This window comes from Enhydra lutris, unplaced genomic scaffold, assembly GCF_002288905.1.
Source record: "Enhydra lutris kenyoni isolate GAN:26980312 unplaced genomic scaffold, ASM228890v2 scaffoldscaffold59, whole genome shotgun sequence".
NCBI lineage: Eukaryota > Metazoa > Chordata > Mammalia > Carnivora > Mustelidae > Enhydra > Enhydra lutris.
Genome location: NW_019154143.1, coordinates 2,688,145 through 2,701,096, shown reverse-complemented (window position 1 = coordinate 2,701,096; position 12,952 = coordinate 2,688,145). Strand labels below are relative to the sequence as shown.

Below are 12,952 nucleotides of genomic sequence, written 5' to 3'. Positions count from 1 at the left end.
GGGTGCTGCAATTTCTTTTTTCTTGATGTTGGTGCTGTTACAAAAGTGTTTATCTTATAAAAATTCATTGAGCCATGCACTTACAATAAGTGCACTGATCTGCATATGCACTTACATCAATAAAGGCACTACCGATGGATGTAAACAGATGTACATTAAAGAAGCTCTGTGAGTTCAATTAAGCTTGAGAAACACGAACACATGTAACGGTGTATTTTTCAGTAGGGTCGTCTTTGATTATACGTGATTTTCTTATTTTACACTTATATTATGCCACATTCTAAAAGGGATTGAAGTTGGGTTATAGAGGATAAATGGAAGTAGAACAAGACACAGGTGAAAAGAAGAAAGGTAGGGGTAGAAAGTAAAAGCCTAGGACCACAATTACACTTATTTATAAGTTATTTGCATTTCTTTCAACAGTCTTTGATTTCTTTTGCATGTCTCATTAACTATGTTTTTTTATTCAGCTTGGTGTAGAGAGAGGTAATAAGGAAAGTAAAGGGAATAGCCATAATCTGCTCACTGTCAGAATTGTACCTATCTGATATTTATCCAAGTAAAATCCAAAGAATCTCTTCTGAGAGGGACAGTGGGACAGTGTGAGTCCTTAGCAAGGAGAGAGGTTCTGAGATGGGGTGTCATCTCTTGCACGGGAGCAGCCCTTGTTGCCCTCCTTCTTCTGAGCTCCCACAGCCCCTGCCTTTAACTGCCACTTTTGGTATTCACTAAACACGGTCTTGTTACATTAAAAAAAAAAAAAACAACGGTCTAGATTTCTGCCATTTGTCAATGTTTTATACTATCATGAGTCTCATATACTCTACTGTTTAAAGAAAACCCCATTAAAACCGTGCTGGTATCTCAGACTGATAACATTAATTCCTTTCTTTCCAGGCGAATGTCCAGAGTTTCTGCTGTTGTAACTTCAGAGCTGGGTCAGTTTGAGAAGACTGAGTGTAGTCTGTCTTCTCTGCACTGGAAGCAGGTTTCCTGTCACAGCCCCTCATCCCCTGAAAATGTCCACCTGTGCAAGATTCATCTCAACTCCCTTCTTGGTCAGGAGCACCTCTCCGCGGTTGAGCTGAGCACTGTCCACAGTGGTACTAAAATCATGGGAGACACAATAGCAGCTTGGAAGCCCCATATCCCCTAACCTCACTTATGCCCAGCCACACCTTCTGAACCAGTGCCATTTCAAGGGACACAGACACTGTAGCCAAGTTCATTGGGGCTATGGCTGCCATGGTAGGAGTGGCTGGCTCTGGGGCTGGAACTGGGACAATGTTTGGGAGCTTCATCACTGGTTATGCCAGGACCCCTTTTCTGAACCAAGAGCTCTTTTCCTATGCCATTCTGAGTTCTGCCCTCTCAGGGGCCATGGGGCTCTTTTTCCTGATGGTGGCCCTTCTCATTCTCTTCCCCAGGTGAAGGAGGCATCTCCACTCTCATAGGTCTTTCCTCAGTGTCTCAACTGCCCTGGATATTCCTTTTCCTGTATCTTCCCAGACAGTCTGGAAGTGGTTGGCTCAATATTTGACAGAGGGAAGACAAATACTGCAGTAATAAAGTAATAAATGGATAATATGGCCAAAGCTTGTTTTCAGGTGACATCCATTTTCTACCATCTAAAGAATGGTAACAAAGTGCTTTTATCATATGCCACATGTTGGGAGAATTCTGCTGCCGTTTTTCAAGAATGCAGATCACCACTACTTTCAATCCTTACAGTTCTGTACATTTCTTTAATCTATCTGCAGATTTCACTACTCTAAGGCCGTGACTCTACAATATCAAATGAACAAATCCCTTTACTCTTGTTACTCCTTAGGAGCCGTATTTCAGTTCAATTCAGCTAGCAGTCTTTATTCTTTTTTCTCCTTCCATAATTCTGTGTTCAGTCATATGCTAGGTACCCTGAAAAGATTTTTAAGACCTCTGCCTTTAAATAACTTGAATTCTCCATGAGACGCTACGGTACATACAAAAAACATGATGGGGTTCATTTCAGTCCATGCCTTCCCAGTGCCAGTACAGGTAGCAAGGACTGCTTTCTTTGAAAACCCTTCATTAAGACCAGCATGATGAGGGGCGCCTGGGTGGCTCAGTGGGTTAAGCCGCTGCCTTCGGCTCAGGTCATGATCTCAGAGTCCTGGGATCGAGCCCCGCATCGGGCTCTCTGCTCAGCAGGGAGCCTGCTTCCTCCTCTCTCTCTGCCTGCCTCTCTGCCTGCTTGTGATCTCTCTGTCAAATAAGTAAAAATAAAATCTTTAAAAAAAAAAAATAAAAAAAATAAAAAAAAGACCAGCATGATGGGCTTGACAGCTTGTGTTCTCATTGTCTTGATAAAACGTAGCAAGCGATTGGCTCAGGGATTTTGCTGATGGACAACTGAGCCAAAAAGGTTCCCTTGCTTTCAAAGTTTGCTTTGCATTTGCCTGGTTTGATTTTACTTTTCATAATATTTTGTGGTTCTCCTGACCCCTTACTTCAATCTATAGCTCCTGTCAAATACATAAATAAACAGACATCCTCCTCGCTCTAAGAAGCAAGACAAATGACTCCTCTGATTCAATTGGTTTGAGGACACAGATAGGACTACGCTTGCTACTTTTTTTTTTTTTCATTTCCCAAGATGATTCACTTATTGTTCGCATTTGAGAGGGAGTGTATGTGTATTTAATTGTGACATATACCCGAGTTTGAGAGGATAGCCTGGTAACAGCCACTTGCAGTAGACTTGCAGTAGACTCATCTTTAAAGAGATGAAAAGAATTGAAAATACTTCAATAGTTAACTTCTTAAATTGAAAAAAATGTTAGATAAAATCCTTTATCTACTCTTTTGGGATTCAAAGAACCCTGAGCAGAGTTGAAAGGCTTAGCGTCTACTCTTGATCCTGCATTACAGAAAACTAGCCATCTACCCCTTTTGGGCTTCAGATTCTTTTTTTTTTTTTTTTTTTTAAGATATTATGTATTTATTTGAGAGAGGAGAGAGCGATAGAGAGAGGTTTGAGAGAATGAATAGGGGAGGAGCAGATGGAGAGGGAGAAGCAGATTCTCTGCTGAGCAAGGAGCCAGACATGGGGGCTCAATCCCAGGACCCTGAGATCATGACATGAGCTGGAGGCAGACGCTTAACTGACTGAGCCACCCAGGCATCCCACAGACTTTTCTTCTTCTTTCTTCCTTCCTTCTCTTCTTTCCTTCCTTTTCTCCTCCTCCTCCTTCTTCCTCTTCCTCTCCCTCCTCCTCCTCTCCCTCTCCTCCCCTCCTCCTCCTCTTCTTCTTCTTTGCATTAATGTCTTTAAGTTATTTTAAAAGTCTAATTTCCGTTTGTCTTCTACAATTACCATATAGTGGCTACCTAATAGGCAATAAAGTAGGCATTACCTGTACCATCTTGCTTGAGCCTCCTAATGATCCTAGGCAAAGGGTTTTTCAGGTATCTTCACTTTACAGATGAATCAATTATAGCAGACATAAGGAAACATCCTGTTTAGAGTAATACAGCTAGCTGGGCCATGGTGAAGCCAGAAACCTAGCCCATTTTGTGTGACTGCAAAGTGCTCTGTTGGTTCCCCTCCATTAAGTAATCCTACTTCTATGAGAGGCAGTCCACTTTCTTCTTTAAAAGCCTGCATTCTGGAATCAGCCTGCAGAGGCAAAACCCAGCTCTGTTCCTCACTCACTATGCAATATTCTAGTCTAGTTTCATAGTCTATGAAGAGGGATAATACCTGCTCCTTCTCTATCAGGTTGGCGTGAGGTTTCAAGTTAGTATACGTAAAGCACTTAGGACAAAGCCTGGTCCAGTTAGCACTCCTTTGGTGTTACCCACTGCTATTCTTTTTGTCGCTCTTACATCAAAAGAAGAGCCATGGGATTAAAATCAACTGGTGTACAGAAGTGGTTCGATTACATCAAATACATCTCTGTTCACTTTGCATGACAAAATAGTCTGGTTCTTGTTTTAAATCAGAAGTCTGCAGGTCAAATGGAATTTCAGTCATCCTGTAATAGCCTTACAAGATTTGATTTAAAAATTAAAATGAAAAATCTCTTTAGCTGTACATGCATTTACCAGGGCTTCTAACTCCTACCAATTATATGGTAATGTCCATTGTCATGGTGAATCAATTAGACATTTAAGCGGATGGCAGCACCTGATATGCATTTCAGGGCAGAGGGTATAGTATGCCCAAGTGTGTGTAGCCCTGCATACACAGAACTGGGATTAGATCCAGAATGCCTGTGTACCAGTCCTAACTCTGCTGGTCCCTTCTAATAAAACATATTCAAAGATCTTTTAATCTCCATGTGGTTAAATTTCTTTATCTGTCAATTAAACATAATGCCTATTCCTTCACTGGGCCTATTTTGAGGATCAGATGAAGTAATAACTGTATATAGTGTTCTGTAAAATAAACTTCTTTTCAAAACCAAAATACAGTGTTACAGAAAGCTCATTTTTATTTTTTTAAAACCACTTTAAATTCAGCCCCAAATTCTACTAACCATTTTTACGCCACAGCCTTTCACACTACAACAGTTTTGGAATCTGGGTGCTTACGTTTCTGTCCCTGTCTCCTATAAGAGATCAAACGATTCACTGTTTCTAGGGTTACAAAGATTATCTCTTTCAATGGTGGTTTACTGCAAGGACCCACAAGAAGGAGGGCAAAGGGGAATTATAGCACAAATTACATCATTCTCTCACCCCAGTTATTCCAGAACATGTAACACACTAAGAATAATACGATGAGACCCAGTGGCCTACTTTCCTCGCTCACTGAGCGTTCCAGAAGAGAGTATTAATAGGCAGTCACTCTGTGTGGCTATCAGGAAGAATGTTCTCTTTAGCAGTCTGTGTCCAACCTGCAGATTTTGACTTTCAGTTTATACCCCTGCCTACAACCTAATCAAATGTAGCTCAGATCACAGCACTGGTTTCTTTGGCAGAGCAAGCTGTATCGTCAGTAGCAGGCTATGCTAACTAGCAACTTCTGGACGCTTCCTCTTAATGCTATGTTCAAGGCTTGAAGCTCATAGATTACTTCTTCAGTTTTTCTGGTATACTCATTTTGAGGTTCCTTTTACTGAATTATGTTCTACTCACCATTTTCTCAGCATGGTACGTTCAAACAAACTGGCATGCCAAAACTGATGAAATGAGTAAAAACAATGTGGCCACACGTTCTTTTTGATGCTGACTTAGTAAGATATCTGAACAGACTTTGGGAATCATTAGGATTCATTGACTAGCAGTCAGTACCAAACTCTTGGAACCAAAGAGATCCAAGAGAACCTGGACTGGGATAGTCTGTCCCATCAGGTTAGACAAGGATTTTGGGAAAAGACAGAAGATAACACTGGCCATTGGTTCATCCATCACTTACCATTACAACAGATATCTTCCCCCTCTCCTTTTCACTACACAGGAGCATACCAACCACAGAATTCACTGAGCTCAAGGCCCACACTCAAATATTTTTTTTTTCCTCTTAAATAGGTATAGACCTATATATAGAATTCAAAGATCATCCAAGGCCAAGGTTTAGGTGTTTAGGTATTACAATATCTCTATATCTCCCTCATTCTTTCTTAGCCATATTGTGTCTTATCTCAATTGTATTTGGTTGCCTTTTCTTTTTCTGACTTTCACTGATTTTACCATTTAATACTAGTGTTTTTAAAAATGCAATCTTTGGTGAAATTGTAAAAACAGGACATACTGAGAAGTATAAAATCATCAAATGCTTATGCTATGAACCAAATATAATTACTCAGCTTGGGATACAGTCAGAAACATTTGCTACTGGAATTTTAATGTCAAGTGGCAGGAGATTTCCATCTACTTTAGTTCAGAAAGTTCATGGGCACGTGTCAATCATTGTATCTGTTTTTGGAAATAACACTACAGTGTTTCAATTTGTTTTTCTAATTAATTCTTCTCCATCATTATATTCTCACCATGATTCTACTGCAAGTATGTTCTTTAAAATCTGGATATGACCTCTATTCAAGAGCTGTTTCTTGCTTCTCTGAGGGTTTCTGGAAGAAGGGATGACTTTGTAATTTAATTGGATTTTACTCCAATATGATAATAGCATGCTTCTAATTGTCAGATACTTCAAGAGCAAGTTAAATAAACACATTTTATGAACTGAAAAAAGTTTTATTGATCATTAACTTTTATAAGTCAGTTTCAAGGTAGCACCTTATACAATCAAATGTGTTGCCTCACCTTCTGTTTATGGGTCCCTTTATCACTACACGGCTTTGGAAAAATAGCAAAAACTCTTGAAGAGATCATATACCTAAAGACACACAGAAAATTAATTCATGCAATTAGTGTTTATATGGTTATAATACATATTCTATTGACTTTATAAAATTCACTTAAATACCAACCCACGAGGAATCAATAAGTAATAGGAACTTGATTTTAGAAATGCACACTTGATTTGATAAACATTAAAATAAACTATTACTGTTTTCACTGTTCTGGTTGAGTGACTAATATGTAAACCCTAAATAATGCTTCCTTTTTACTAACATTTCCCATGGTGGGGGGGGAACTTCTAGATTACATGACTGGGTTTTTCTCAATCATCATCTCTTATGTAATCCAGACTTTCTATTTCCCAGATGAGGCTAGAAAATTTTGTCCAGTGCCTGTTCCCCAGTGCTCAGTCTGGGACCATAGATGCCTTCCAGGCAGCCCACTTCCCTCCAAAGCCACTGTTCCCCTGGGCCATATTTCAAAGTCCTGCTGGCATGCGTTCTCATTGCTGACCCTGAAGGCCTTCTCCTGATGGCTTACTCTAGACTGTATTGCTCTTAAGGCTATACCTTATCACTGTCTCAGGTGACTTGGTAGAATTTTGAGGGAAAAGAAAGAGTTGTGGAAATTGATTTGGGAAGGCCTGCTTCATCAGCTTTCCAGACATACCAGATGTATATAAATTACAGTTTAGTCTTGAGCAGAAATACCTGCTACTGTTTCCCAAGAATTATTTAACCAGATGAACGTTAAGTAGCATTATATTATGTACCACACAAATCAATAATGATCCTTACCAGGTCTTTTTATAATTATTTCCAGTGCCCAGAACAATATACTTTCCATATGTGATAAATAAATCTTTGTGCCAAGTGATTTAATGAAGATATTTTTTAAACTATTAAGACCAACATTGCAATGTACATACACAAATGTACATCACTCATTTACTTATTCAAAAGGCATTGAATAGAACAAACTTTAGTCTGCTGCTATATGCAGATACTACGGAATCATCGCTATAAGACTTAAGGGTCAGACACTTAAATGCACACAGTTAGTATGGTATAAGTGACACCATTATTAACACAGCTCTGCTTAACTTCAAATTCCATGCTTATTTCACCAAGTCTCACTTTATTGTACATTACCCAAAGATATATTAAAAAAGCAAAGGAACAGGATTATCGAGAATGATAGTGGTTAATACCTCTTCAGCTCTTCCAAAGTGTTAGGCATTTAGCTAAGTGTTTTATATTTATGTAATTAATATAATTACATAATTATATATTTTATATATATATATATAATTAATATAATATAACATAGTAATACGGAAATTTACAATTTATTGTTCCTAAAATACAGATGCAAAGACTGAGCGGCAGAGAAACAAGTCCTATGCTCACAAAAAGGTAATCGCAAAACTAACTTTTATTTCCTGGACGTCTTCCTCTAAATTTATGTGTTCAACTATTGCAGTGAATGTGAACAGCATAAAGAACTATCAAAATGAAGTCTGGATCAAATTATTTGCCAAGGCAGGTTTTAGGCAGGACAAGCATATACACAGAATGAGCTCGGCTGGAGCGTGGCTGAAAAAGTGCTGTATCTAGACAGGGTAAGAAGTACTCAAGCACACCTTGGTAACTCTGAGCAATGCTTTTTGGGGGAAGTTAAATTATGGAACATTTATGGAAGACTAAGTCGTGAGAAGATTAAAAGAGGGAATTTGGGCAATTTAGGCAGGCTGTACTATGGCAAGTGCTGTAAGGCGGAAGGAAAATGAATGGATAAAGGCGTTTTTGATTACTTTTGTCAGGAAATTGGCTGGAACCACAGTGAAGGAATAGAGTTTGGATGAGGAAATTCAGGCACAGAGAAAGATTTCTGAGGACTGTTTAAAACAGGATCCTTTAGTATACTTTTAAGAAAAAGGCATATATTTTAACTCGTATCTTCACTTTTATTGATGTAATAAAATGCCATTCTTGTGATCGATAGAAGAGTTTCTAACATTTTCTACAATTATTTTTCCAATAAGTAACTTAGAGGCAAATGTGGAAAGGACAACATAAAGCAGTGCTGTATGGCTTAATTTCAATTTATTTATTTGATTAATCCCTGTAACTTGAGTTCACATTAACATAGAGGAGAAAGTTCTCCACGCACAGAAAATATATCTCATTGTAAAGGTTAATAACTTAGAAAATATGTCAGCAATTTTCTTTAGCATTGGCTTGATGTTAAATGGAAGAATATTCCACTAGAGCCAACTTTGAAGTTTATCACTATAGCCCTTTGAGTGCTATTGAGCTAAATAAAAGGGTCCTCGCAAATTGTTATAATGAGAATTTTCTTATTCATATTACTTACACTTGCATGAAGCGATTTTACTCTCTTTACTCATAAAAAAGGTAACATTTGAGAAGGCTTCCCTTTGAGAGGTCATTTGCAGATATAAACACTTTAAAAAAAAAAGATAGGGAGGAATGGCTTTTCTGTTTCTAATGTTCCTCATGTTTCTATTAGACATTGAAACTTTCACAAAAATTATACCAGCAATGTCAGCTTTGAAATACCTCCACATTGTCAGCTATGTTAATATATGAGAGTTGAATAGAAGAAATACCATTATTTTATTGAAAGAGTCTGGAATAGGACTAGAATAAACTTTTTAAATGCATGTGCTTGGCTTCAGTTCTAATTTCATCTTAAGCTTGAGCAATACTTTTCTGTCAGCAGATGCAAGGTGCTCTCTATCTCCAGAGATCCAAATGTATGGTTTCAAAAACTTTGTAACACATTTCTTCATCTTTCTCCACTGTTTTACTTTTTAAAATAAAATCGTAATTACATGGGAGCTTAGATTAAAGCAAGTACTGATTAATGGCACTGGAGAATATTCCAGAAGAATATCATATCTCCCACTTGCTTTCTATGGAGGACTTCATCTAAATGGGTTATCATACCTAGAATGGACAAACATACCTAGAATGGAAAATCATGCTGTCCTCATTAAAGCTCACGTCAGATTACCAAGAGAGAACCTGAAGGGTTACCTATATATGAATCTACATATTTAATGTGGTGGCAAGAGCCGGCTCACGGCAATCAGGCAGTATAAACCTACCACCACAACCACTATCAGGCAACCCTCTACACGGTCATCCCTAAAAAACAATCTTCAAGTAAAAACCAACTATGTAGGGGCGCCTGGGTGGCTCAGTGGGTTAAAGCCTCTGCCTTCGGCTCAGGTCATGATCCTAGGGTCGTGGGATCAAGCCCCGCGTCGGGCTCTCTGCTCAGCAGGGAGCCTGCTTCCCCCCTCTCTCTCTGCCTGCCTCTCTGCCTACTTGTGATCTCTCTCTCTGTCAAATAAAAACCAACTCTGTACTGTGGAAATACAACCTCAAGAAATGATTCTTTTCCTTGTGTTTCAAATGGGAAGGTATCTATATGTTTCCTCTATAAAGAAATTCTGGAGTTTCTGTTAGCCTATATATGTATAGGCTTATATGATAGAGGCTTGAATGAATATATACCTAAAACAGTGTTATGTAATACATTCAGTTGCCATCTAGAATGACTGAAACCACTATCTAGGTAAAAGTGACAAGTGGCCCTTCTAAGGGACCCCAGTCCATGCCTTCTCCCTCAGAAAGGTTAAGTCATCACACTTCTGTCAGCTTAGCAGTCCTGTGACCTACATCTTTAACCCATTCATTTCACCAGACATAATATTTCTTCCTCCCCTGGGTTTTGTGGCACCACTCTCTTTTCTTTCTTATTTTTTCTAGATATTCTTAAGTTTCTCTGCCTTATTCCCCCCCCCCTTTTTTTTTACTTTTCTCCTCAGTCCTGTGCTTCTGAATCCACAATTCCTCCAAACAATCCTATTCTCACTTCAAGTACGTGTTTGCTATTCAACAGTAGATCTGGCTCTTTTGTCACCCAGATCTATATTCCAGCAGCCTGCTAGACATGTCCACCTTCATGTCTCATGTTCCAAATGGATACAAACCAAAGTAGAGCAACAAGTCTAACCTTTTCACATGTTTGGTTTTTTTAAAATGAAATCCTAACTAGATATAGTCACTTAAGGCAAATTCGTCTTTGCTTCCTTAAAAACACTGTACCCTACTCTCCCCCTGCTAATAGGCCATCAAATATTGTTGATTCTACAATCCATAATCAGCCTCAGTCCCTCTAATTGTGTGTGTTTTACACATTTCCTCTGCCACTCACTTAGTCCAGACTGCTGAAATTTCTCCTACAGACATAAAGAAAGAGCTTCCTGTACTGCCCGGTTCTAATTTTATCCTCATAGTCCTGCCCTACATGTAGACACCTTGCCCATTCTCCACACCACTGGATACTGGAGCATGTCATTCTTATTAAAGCTTCCCAAAATATCTTCAGGATTTCCTTCAATAAGAGTCCCTCCAAGGTTTGGACCTGCCTGCAACTCCACCTTCTTTCTCATGCTTTATGTCAGTTTACTCTGCATGGAAGGCATCTTCTGCCTGAAATGTGCTACTCTCTTCCCCATCTTTTTCTTGTTTCCTCTTATATGAAAAATTGAGCTGAACCCAGCCTTCAAAAATCTTAAGCCCCAGTCGAGTCACGAGCCCTTTCTCTAAGCAACCCATGCATGCTATTTTTCTTTTCTTAAGATTTTTATTTTTTTCAGAGAGAGTGAGAGAAAGCATGAGAGCTGGGGGGAGGAGCAGTGGAAGAGGGACAAGCAGACTCTACGCTGAGCACAGAGCCCCCACTGTGGGGCTCCATCCCACAACCTTGAGATCATGACCTGAGCTGAAACTAAGAGTCTGGTACTTAACCTACTGAGCACCCGAGCGCCCCATGCACACTATTCTTATACAACAGTTATCAGAGTCTATGATTTTTAAATAAATCAAAGTTTATTTAATTTTCCATTTATTATTCAGTCCAGTAAATATTAGGTGGTAAATCTGTATCTGCTGAATAAAGACATAAATTGAAAAAAATTATAGAGAAACAACTTCTATTTGATTTTACTTGGAAAAGGTAATTACTTTTTATTACCCCCTTCACATTTCTGTTATTGCCTATTTCCAAGTGGTCTAAAAATGAGAACTAGCCCTCCTAGAAATAATAATATTCTTTAAGAATAGATAGTATTTGGATTCTCTGAATAGCTAGATATTTAAAATGATATGATTTCTTGGAAAACCTGTGTTGAGTTAGGCAGTGTCAGAAGGCATTCATTCAAATGCCGCAAGATGGTCCTTAGCTCCCAAGGGAATGTAGTTATGAACATACACAGGGATAATATTCTCCAGGAGGGAATATGCTGCCTGCTTCTCCAACAAAGGAGTTAAAAAAAATAAGCTGCATATAGCATCATTAGGAAGATAAAAAGCCAGTTCTCACTCTTCTAAGAGATGCTCTGAGCATCTTCTTTATTTTTTGCAGCATTTTACATTTTACAGCTTATAAATACAGCTGTAATTCCATCTCATATTACTTTTTTGGTAAGGAGCAATAATACAATGTGGATTTATGATCACTACTGGTTTTTTACAAATTCCCTTTGGAAATAGCAAAGTGCATTTGTGTATGTTGCATTAATTTACTAACATTATTTTAGTAATTTAAAAATCCAATGTTAAGTACCTGGAAACAAGCACTGATGTCAAAGTATGTATGTGGCTACTGCTTTGGTTTACTCAGTTTAACTTAATTCGTATTTATCATGATTATTAGGTGTTGAAAATCAGACAAAGCACCAAAGGTAAAAGGCATGAATGTTGTACTAAGGAAATTTTACACTTTCATTGAGTGTGGGGCACAGGGAAAAAAGATATGCAGACATAATATGAAATAAGTTAAAAGTCCAAGTGTTTGGTCTTTAAGTATATTTTTCTCCTAAGGGAAACAACTTATATTCCCTCTCTCTCAAGAAAACTGGATTTTTAGGAAGAATGTGAATATTCTGAATTGTGGCCCTCAAGGATTTCTCAGACTAAGGAGTATGTATAACAAGTAGCCAATTTATAATGCAAAATAATGTATTGGTAAAGCAACATTAACATAAAGTGCTTTACAATGATAAATAAATGTGATGGAATAATATAAAATATTCATTGCAAATACATATACTTTAAATTCAGAATAATTGCTGGCAACAAGGACTGGACCCACTCATTGAAAGGATAATTCCACTTCTAAGGGGTCTCTTCAGGAAAATACCTAAAGCATATTAAAAGAAATAGGTTTATGCAAATGATGTTAAAATTATGTTATGAGGGCAAGTATACTGAATGATCATAAAACAATACAGTAAGTAGTAGGCAATGACAAAGGCATTTATACAGCCAATAAAATAACCTTTTCTCTAAGCTTATATTGTGATGAATTTTTTTGCTATAAGAAGTAAAACATTCAGGGACGCCTGGGTGGCAGATCCCAGGGTCCTGGGATCGAGCCCCGCATCGGGCTCTCTGCTCAGTGGGGAGCCTGCCTCCCTCTCTTTCTCTCTCTCTGCCTGCCTCTCTGCCTACTTGTGATCTCTATCAAATAAATAAATAAAAAATCTTAAAAAAAAAAAGAAGTAAAACATTCAAGAACCTGAATTATATTTATGGTGTAAGTGTGTTAAAATAAGCAAAATATGCAA

General features: G+C 38.2%; 1 pseudogene; it reads left to right on the top strand.

Annotated features, from left to right (window-relative positions):
• The first annotated feature begins 1,004 nt into the window (after window positions 1-1,004).
• LOC111158381 lies at window positions 1,005-1,431 on the top strand (annotated as a pseudogene).
• Window positions 1,432-12,952: the final 11,521 nt, after the last annotated feature.